This window comes from Wasmannia auropunctata, unplaced genomic scaffold (genome assembly GCF_000956235.1).
Source record: "Wasmannia auropunctata unplaced genomic scaffold, wasmannia.A_1.0 LD335402.1, whole genome shotgun sequence".
NCBI lineage: Eukaryota > Metazoa > Arthropoda > Insecta > Hymenoptera > Formicidae > Wasmannia > Wasmannia auropunctata.
In genome coordinates this window covers 95,884-106,588 of record NW_012027488.1, presented here as the reverse complement: position 1 = coordinate 106,588, position 10,705 = coordinate 95,884, and the positions used below count along the sequence as shown (strand labels likewise).

Below are 10,705 nucleotides of genomic sequence, written 5' to 3'. Positions count from 1 at the left end.
TTTTATTATTAAGTCAAATCTCAATACACATAATAACTGTCAAAATATGTAATGACAGCCGCTCAACGAAGTAAGCATAGTGAGATAACCAATCAGCATCACGGAAAAGCGGCGACAAATAATTTCGAGAAATGCAAGTTATCGACTTAACATGCCTTTTTTTAGATAGGAAAAGGTATATTTTATATTATATATAATATTATTTTACCTATTCTTGCAAAATAATATAAAATATTTATATTTTAAAAGGGTATTTAAGTACAGCTATAAGAAAACATTAAAAAGCATTAAATTAAATAATTTAATTAATAATCTTAAGAAATAATTTTTGTGTGGTGGTAATGTAATGTATTTAACACGATTCTTGATTTTCATTGTTTGAAACAAATGTATATGTTAATTTTAACATGTTTGTTTATTACATTCTGAGAACTTGGATTCATTATTCTATTTCTTACAATGCTGGCAAAGTTTCTAGGTTTCAAAATATGAGAATATATTCTATTCCCCCTTTCCCCCCTTCTCCCCCCCCCTCTCTCTCTCTCTCTCTCTCTATCTCTATCTCTTTGTACGTATGTTTCTAAAGAGAAAATTAAGGTGACATTTAAAGAGATAATAGTGACCGAACTGTGCTGTACACTATGAAGTTACGTGCTCGAGGGAAGAGCGAGACTTGGCTTCGTTTCTCAAGCGTGGCTTGAATTTCAGCGTCTCGTTAAATTAAATCCGTCCGAGGGGGAATCTCGATGAATAGGCGAGGGCATTGAATAAAAGAGTCTCCGTTTCCCTGGGGACGACTCGTACCGAAATGGTCGTGCCGTGGTAAATTGTCGGCCACGACAACCGTCCGTTGGCGGAATATAATGACGCAAGGGCGGCCCCTTGTGCTTTTCCTTATTGTCGTTCTCAACCCCTTCGCGATCAGATATAATAATTACGATCGTAAACACATTGAAATATTTATGTGATTGAAAAAAAAGAAGTAAGGTTTTTATTATTAAGTTTATCTTTTAAACAAATCGTTTGCGAGCAAACTTTCGAAGGAAATTTTTGTTTTGAAGTCCTGAATTTATATTTTAAGTTTGCAGGAGATCTGAACACCTTGTATTAAAGTTTATATATTTTATGATTTCATTATTAAGTTTATATATAAATTATGTTTTTTACATGTCTTATTTTACATATACTTAGAATCCAAGTAAACGAAAATGAATTAAAATGGATAGAAATAAATTTATTTCGACATTTCCGAATTAGCGCTTTTGATTTTTTAAATCCAAAAATAATATAATATGGACATATAATTATACATCCAAATACAACATAATGAGCTCTTTTGTATTTCAATTTATTTGAATCCAAAATAATATAATATAGACATAAATACATCGCCGAATTCAACATGACAAAGAGCCCCTTTCATATTTCAATTTATTCGAATCCAAAAATAATATGGGGAAATGAATGCATCTCTGCAGGATAAATTAAAATCAATTGTAATTTTCAATTAATTTGAATTAACTTTTGTTTGCTGGGATTAGAAGTAAAGGGAAAAAATCAAAGAGATACATTTCTATATTCTCAATATTCTTGACTTAATGCACGCAAAGTGTACAGTTGAGTTAGACAAACAAATTGAGGTACAAAGAGAGCCTGAAATGGAACTTTTGCAAAGGATAAGCCGGCATTACATTTATTCGGAAAGCTTTCTCAAACTACTATTGCTACTGTAGAATATGTAGCTTTTCGGAGTACTTTTTATTATCTCTTTCGTTACTGATCCAGAACGCCGTGTGCTGCAGCGCAAAGAAGACTCATTGCAGTCCTCTTGATAAAAATGCCACGACACAAATGTTAGACACGGTGTGGAATTTACGCATCCCGACAATGTTATTTCGTGACGTAATGCTCTCTTTCATCATCTTTCGCTGTTCATCTTTTGTATGAGATTCGAAAGACGCCGTAATTGCGTCCTCCGCAAAGAGAACGACAACTTACTATTAGTTTCTATGCCCACAATCCGTCTTCCTCTTAAAAATACTACAAAGCAAAATACTTAAACAAGATACTAGTTCTGTTGAACTGAATTCTACTGAAATCAGTTTGACAATTTAATGAAAATTCTAACAATATATGCACGTATGTTCCAAAATTCTATACGTGACATAAAAAGAAAGAAAGATATATATATATATATATATATATATATATATACATATATATATCTCAATTTCAATAATATCCCAGTAAACAAAATGTTATTTCAGCATTAAGAACAACTAAAATTATTTCATAAATAATTTTAGTTGTTCTTAATGTTGTATATAACGTCATTACGAACAAATTTTGATGCTTAATGCTTATTTAGAAGTTTCAATAATATTGATATGAAAGTGAAATGTTGTTGAAATAATGTTGCGCTAATATTACTATCAGTGCAACATTTAATATATGCAGAATAATATATTTAAAACATTTTTTAAAAGATCACAATATTCGGAAACACATTATTAGATAATATTTTTAAAATATTATATAAGAACGTTGTTAAAATTCATATAAAAGCAATATTTCAAAATTTGATAATGTTTTTTGCTTATTTGAATATTATTTATTGAAATAAATTACTGAAAATTATATTGCAATTTTTTATTATTGAGTATCAATTCTCTATTTATAATATTAATTTACTCTTCTCCCTTTACGCGATGTTAAATAAGAAAGCATAAAAAACATACTGTAATTTGTTAACCATATTTATTTTATTAATCCATTTTTATCATCGTACCTACATGGATATTATTTTATACCAATTTCGTATCCTTTACCACGGAATCATTTCGTTATCTCTTGTCGAACATTCCTATAACATAAATACGTGTTGATAGAGCTAAAATAGATTGCCATAGTTTAGTTTGCAACGCACGTAGGCGCTTTAAGAGGTTTCCAGTCAGGGGCTCAGCCGCATAGCGATGCGGTCATTAATCGCATTAACATCTTGAGAATATAAATTCGAAAGATCGCGACCTCAAGTACCAACGTTGTATTTTCTGTAATATATCTAAAGTTTCAATGACTAGATTAAGCCAAATACTGTTTTTTATTTTGTATCATGGTGAAACATATTCTAGTAAAATGTATTCAATATACCATAATATGTATTACTATTTTATTTATTAATTTCTTTAATAATATTTTATAAGGTGTCCCTAAATAAAACATGCAAGCATAGACTTATTGTATAATGTATTGTTTAAAATTTAATGATAAAGATAACAAAGTGCTAATAGTTTGCAAGCAAAAGTAAAGAAACCTTCACGAGCTAAACTCTAAAGATGTAAATTAATAATAAGATTTTAATTTAATCGTCAGATTTAATTCATATAATTAAGAATTAGAAAGATTCCCAGAAATAATCAACAATTTCAATATAATAGGCTAATGGGAATCGGCGCAGTAATTATTGCGCAAAATTACAAATTTCAATAAATGACAAGTTTATCCTGTGTATATAAGTATATTTCCATACGTTTCGGCCATCCTTCTGGTCATCCTCAGTGGTACATGTATCAGTCACAAGATCGGTGTTATAAGATCGACGATAGACCATATTTTCGTGTTTAAATTTATAAAATAACCATTTAGGCGCACAAGTAAAACAAAAAATGTTTAGTGGCTCAATAGTCGTTACATATTTAAAAAGGAAATGGATATTAAAAGTCGACTGTGCTTCCAAGAGTCACGATTTAAACAAAAATGATTCCCATTAGCCCATTATACTCGAATTGTTGATTAATTCGTATAATGTATCTTTAATTGCTTATGCGAGCCAACGCAGTTATTAATCCGTACAGAAAGAGATTAATGTAATTCTTAAGAATTACGTACGCTAGAATTCAAAGAGTCATGGAGTATAACAGCTTTGTTCGACGTTCTTCCTAAGAGGAAGCTGGATGTAAGTTTAACAGTTTCGCGTTCATGAAATTTGCAATCAGCTTCCTCTTAGTGGAACTTTGTGTCCGTCGATTCTGAAATGCCATGTATATCTAATGGTAAGAAGGGCGGGATATATCCAACTTCTGTTTCTCAATCTTAATTCGCGAGGATCACATTGATCCTCGTGATCCTCGTCTCGCAAGAAGAAGTTTGTCACTTTTCTCGTTCGTTACTTTAATTGACAATTCTGTCGAGGGGAAAAGTATAAGAAGAGAAAAGAGGGATCGCCGCCGACGACAACGCGACGCGACGTAGATCGGTCTTTCGAATGACAACCACCAGCGTAGCCGTATAGTCCTCCACCTACCTCGGGTTTTATGCGATAAAATGGCGAAAGGGATTCCGTGAGTCCGTGTCGCGCGACGGTAATCGAAATTACTCGAATTCCCAATTCCGCGAGTTTAAAACGCGAACGTGCGATTAAATCTCCGGGGAGAGAGTCTCGCCCTCGTCTCGTCGAAATCATTCGGCTGAGGGGAGGAAAAAAAAGCGCGCTGGAAGAAGGAATTCGCGATTGGCTGGCGGTTCGATTAAGCTTCCTCATTTGTCTCGACCCTCCAGTGAAATGTTGCGCGTGATAATGTCGCGTTTCCCCGCGTGTTTCGTTCTGCGGGTACCGGCGCATATATCCTCCAGATACGTAATTGTCATTATAGGAAGGATGGCCCCGTTTTTACTTCATGCTCGGGTTTTACTACGTTGCCCGCGCCGGAATGCTCCCGGTATAACTGTCTCGAGCAACTCTAGACTGGTAATGGATGTAGACTCGTAAAAGCGTTTTCCTTAAACTCATAAAACGCATTTATGTGTTTGCGTTACTTCGATAAGCGTAAAAACAGCTATTTCGATACGGTATAATTCGCGAAAAAAAAATATTTCTGTACAATAAAAGTTTGTCATAAAGCATATATTATAGGTGCTTATATGTATCATAATGCGAGTGAAAAGTAATTAAATATCAATATTATTTTAAAATATATTTTTGGATATTTTTGGAAATATTTTAACATCGTTTTTCTCGTAATATTAATAGCTAAATTATTCGTTTAAAGCAATAAATAGTAATTAATAAAGGCACTAACAAAATGTAAGTTGTCACAAAATTTGGAGAAATTTTAACCTGAATCGTTAGAAATATATTTTTTTTTACGCGTAGGGAAAGATAAAAGTTTGAAATGGGATAGATTTAGCAAGTTCTAATAAAGTTTTATAATAAGAAAATTAATCGATACTCGAGTCACATCATATAGGAAACGTCAAAGATAGTGCGACGGGTATATTTCAGGTTTATGAATATCGCAGCAACGGGAATTATATAGTATGTACAGGAATATTAGGCGTTCTACGAAACTATGCTAACTAAGACCGGATTAGCTATGCAAATCACTGAACTACACGAGAGTTCCCACTTTTCGCCTAGGTCGATGTATAATTATCGTGCAGAAACGCACGCTTGACGAATATATTCCCTGCTTTGATTTTAATGAAATACAATTTATATCTCGCATAGGTATTTTCCTTCTTTAACTGAAGAGACACATTATCTGATTATTATATAGATGTATAACATCTAATCTAACGTTACGTAATTCTTACGTAAAAAATAAATCACGTCTTTCACGTGATTTATCAAAGACGTTGCATTTGAGGAGCGGCTCAATATTGAAAATATATTTACTTCGTAAGAAGGCTTTGAAAAAAAGTTTTTTAATCATAAAGATTGCAATATTTTTAAAGTTACTAAACTAATGATACACTTTAGTTATTGCCCAGTTATTCATGTTTGCGCAAACTTGCCATAGAATGGCATAGAATATCATGATTATCTCATTACTCTTTCATTGCCTGATCTTCATCTTAATATAACCTTAATATTTATCTACTCTATATCCTACTTTTTCTATACTCGTGAGTTTATGTACAGCAAAATCGTGAAGAACTCTTTGATGCTTGCAATGTTGTTAGATTCCGGCTTCCCATTTCTCTTTTCTCTCGTTTCCTTGGCATCATTTTATGTTTGACTTTTATCGGACTTCTGTTTTTAATGCGCGACTTTTAACAGCTCGGTGAATTAGTCACAAATGACCGTTTCTCTTACGCATTAGAACCAAATTAGAACTAAAAAAAATTATTGCATAGACCTAACTTGTTCTAGAATGTTGTAATTGAGAAAAGTCGAAAAAAATAACAATATACACGGGAAAAAAGAGAGAATTACGACTATACAAAAAATTTTCTTATTTAAAGAAAAAATTTCAAATAAATAATGTTCTCAAATGCACTAACAGGCATTTAATTGATTTTATAGAAACAATTTTCTTGTTACTAGTAAACATTTTTGACAAGCAATAAATTGCTTTTTAAAATAAAAAAAATTTATTTGATAAAAAAATAAAAAATAAATTAAGAAATTAAGAAAAAAAATTAAAATTAAATTATTTTCGGAGAATATTAACATAAAATATTTTTTGAAACAGGGAAAATATTTCTTACAAGAAATAACTTCATATTTGAAGCAATAAACAATTTTTCTTTCATTAAAAATACTGATTATGATACAGTAATAAAAATAAAAATATTAAATTAAGTTTTTAATTTAAATAATTTATTTTCTGCTACTATATAAAGTTGTAATGAGTTATTCACATAGAAAAAAATTAACAAGTTTAAAAAATTATTTCGTAAAACACGGGTAAAGAATTTTACAATATTTTTATCCTATTCTGTATGGGTTTTTTTATTTGTGAGAAATATAGACTTTACCGCGTACAGTCTAACGGCGGTGCCGTATTGAGTAACTTTAATAAAGAATTTAACATTTGTGGGTGTTTGAATTTGTTTCTTTTGAGCAAAGTAGTTGCATCAAGAAGTTATTGGTTATACATATGTATTAATTATTGCGAGTAATCAATGATTTATTTATAATATTCATGTCATAAATTGAATTTAAAAAATGTTCCCTTTTTAATAACTCTCAAGTTCAAGTAATTAGATTTATTAGATTTAATAAAATAATTTTTCTACTGACAAATAATTGTGTTCCAATATTTTCTTCATAAATTATTTGCTTTCAAGATAATATTTTGTTGGAACAAAACAAATTTATTGTTGCAAGTATTTCTTTCACTTTATTAATTATAATTCAAGAAAATGTATTTATTTGAAACAAGCAAATTTTTTCTCCGGGTTATATATATAAAGAATAATGTATGATACGCATGAAACAGTGATGTTTCCATGTGCACTTTTATCCGAACAAAATAGATCGAAATTTCCTTTTCTCCTAGGAATACCATCTCAGAAAATAGGTCGCATCTCAAAAGGCGCGAATTGTAAATGACATTCATCTCGAAAACCGTTTTGCTCGGAATTTGCGTGACTCGCAAAAATCATGCAGGCGCTTCGCGGAACGGAATTCCGCATCGTTTTGATCCCCGTGACTTTTATCCCTGGTATACGGTTACTTCCGCATCCGGCTCGTCGACTACCTGGCATCTTCGACCGACATTCTTCGGCGGGGGCGATCCGCCAAGTGCGAAACGAGATTGTCGGTATTTGTTTCGTCTATGGGAGATGTCTGTGGAAGGCATCATTTGCTCGCACTCACGCTTTTCACACAGAATGGGATGATAAAAAGCGATATCGCGTGTAAAAGGTAGAGCTGAATTGCCCGGAAAAACACGAAACAACTTTGCCCTGTGGTCGACGAGATGCTTTCTTAAAAGCGAAGGATTTACCTTCAATGCCTGCGCTCGATGACTCAATTAGTTTTTTCTTGTGGAAAATAAGAATGGGGGTACACGGAGATAAAAGAACAGACGATAAAGATTAACTATTGAGATAAATGCGTGAATTTTTATTGAGAATTTTCGACGAAATTTGAAGTTTTAAATATTCCTCGGTCAAATAAATAAAAGTTTGAAACGTCAAATAATTTTTTTTGTCAAAAAGATTATATTTAATTAATTTTAAACATCAAGTTTTCACTGATAACTTATATATAATAAGTGCAAAATTTAAGCCACTACTGTATTGTTACTTGTTATAATTTTCTCATCAGTTAGATGCCAAATTATTCAAAATACAGTCGATAACTCGAATTTCAAGGAACCAAAAAAAACTATTCGAGTTATAGAGTTTTCGACTTATTGAAATTCGAGTAAAAGAAGATTAACATAATGAAAATTCAACTTACGGAAGTTTTGTACAGAGAGTTTATAATTTCCCGATTATAATGGCTTTTAGAGGAAAAAAACTCAATATTTAACAGTGAATTATTTATTGCATACATATGATAAATGTAACCATAGAACAAAATACCAGGCAATTACTCACGGTTACACATAGCTACTCGGAGAGAATTTTATTTTAAAATTTATCCTCAAAATCATATTAATCGTAGGACAACATAGTATTTCGATGAATTTTATGTAATTTTCACTATTTTTTCAAATATATACTATAACAAATTTATTGTAGTGTACAGTTAAAAAAACAGAAAATCACATAAAATTTGTCGAAATACTATGTTGTCCCATGATTAACATGATTTTCAAGGCAAATTTTAAAAGGAAATTTTCTACGTGTGCAACTTCGAATTATAGAAGCAGTGACAATGGAAGTTCGACTTATAGAGGTGAACTTCAATTTGCAGAGGTTTGGCTACTTTAAATTCGAGCTACAGAGTTCAAATATATACCTAAATGCCTGACAAATAATTCAAGTTTCGGTAGGTTTTATTTCGATTTATAGAGGTTGTCCACAGCAGAGCGGAAGAGGATGAACAAAATTTTCGCCTTATAGAAGTTTTCGAGTTGTAGAGGTTTCACTGTACAACTCGAAAACTCGTACTTTAAGAAACTTCAAAAGGAGTTAAAGAGATCTCTCTGTGGAAATTGAATTAGCACTGCAGCAATTAGTAACGTCAATTTTTTTTACGCGCACACGAACGATTACAATAATAATGACTTATGCACGCGGCAGGTCTGCAAACCGCTGCCACGTCGAGCCGCGCTCGCCATTATTAATTATCTCGCGTTGCACTCCATCAGCAGCTAATCAATCGGGGTCAGTGACTAATCGGCGCGAGTACGACAGATCGCGAGGCGTCCAGATCGTTCGAGCTTGCTGCATACTAGATTGGGGGGGTATGGTATCAAAACGAGAGAGTTGTGCCGTCCTATTGGGAAGCCTTCTGGGAAATCTTGGGAAACCTCCTACTCTATTTATCATATTATAGGGTGTATAGTCCGTATTCGTTTCTGTCCCATTTTTTACTACGACTATTAGATCAATCCACGGGGTCTCGCTTCGTCTGCGTGTGCGACATACGTTGCCGTGAATTACAATGATGTCCGACATAAATGTAAGTGGAAAATTAGATGAAAAGACACTATGTTATCATTATATAAACATAATCTTGTAGATCGACGTATAACATGATGGAAGAGCCGAATGAATTTAAATAATGAAAATAGTTTCCGCCAAATGTTTAAGAAAGTTCATGCAAACAGGTTAGCGGAAGAGAGAAGCGTGGGTGAAGCGCTGCAGTTTGAAAAGTCAATGACAAAGAGATAGATCCTTTTAATTGATACATATATTAAAACGCCATTAATGTACACTGTCACGTTCTCCTTTTCCAATCTCCTCTCTCTGCAATTCCTTCGACTTTATCTCGTGACCGGAATAACCATCTCGAAAGAATACGATCAAAAAATTACGCGCAACGACCTGTTACGGCCACGTTAGCCGGATCGATCCTGTCTCTTTCATTTCCGCTTCGCCGAGGGAAGGAAAGACTACGGATCCAAAGTGAAAGGTACGCCGAACCGCGAATACTTCGGAGCTCCTAAATCGCTCCGGAGTAAGTCACGCAAACTCGCAAGGAAAGTTCGGAAAATGTTCTTGAAAACTACGGGAAGAGTATTAGCGGCGCACGTATAAGGCCGTCATGCCCGGTGTCCGGCTATAAATGCGTTCTCCATCGGCGGCACAACTACCGTTTGCATAATTTGGGAACCATAATATATTATACATATATTACAAACTAATATTGCACGTACTAAGAGCTAAAATTTATTAGAAAATTATTTCCACTTTCTTTTTATTGCATGAGCTGTTCCGGAAGCTTTTAACCAGGGTTGTGCATCTACGCGTAAAATATAATACTCTACGTATACGTGTAGACAACGTAAACTATAAGTGTCATCTATGTAGACAGTCAGTAGACTATATATTTATTCATTTAATAAATACATATAATTTAACGTTTATGTAAAAAAAACTACCATTTGAGTAAGAAAAATTCTCTGGTTACATTCTTAATCTTAATTTCGTAATTAAATTAATGTTCAAAATACATCAAGATTATTCTAAAGATGTCGTGGTATAGCCTGTTCTTTAGCCTGTTCTTAGATACATTTTGAACATTTCTACTGTGGATAGAGACTGTTTTATAATTTAATTCTTTTATATTGTATATATCAGGGTTGTGCGTCTACGCGTAAAATATTATACTCTATGTTTACGTGTAGACAACGTAAACTGTTGTATAAGTGTCATCTATGTAGACAGTCAGTAGACTATATATTTATTCATTTAATAAATACATATAATTTAACGTTTATGTAAAAAAAACTACCATTTGAGTAAGAAAAATTCTCTGGTTACATTCTTAATTTTAATCTCGTAATTAAATTAATGTTCAAAA

At 32.6% G+C, this 10,705-nt stretch overlaps 1 protein-coding gene across 1 annotated transcript in view; it reads left to right on the top strand.

Moving 5' to 3' along the window:
- The window catches only part of LOC105457024 (neuronal acetylcholine receptor subunit alpha-7-like), an 83,330-nt gene that overhangs the window by 19,646 nt on the left and 52,979 nt on the right, over window positions 1-10,705 (top strand). The window lies entirely within an intron of this gene.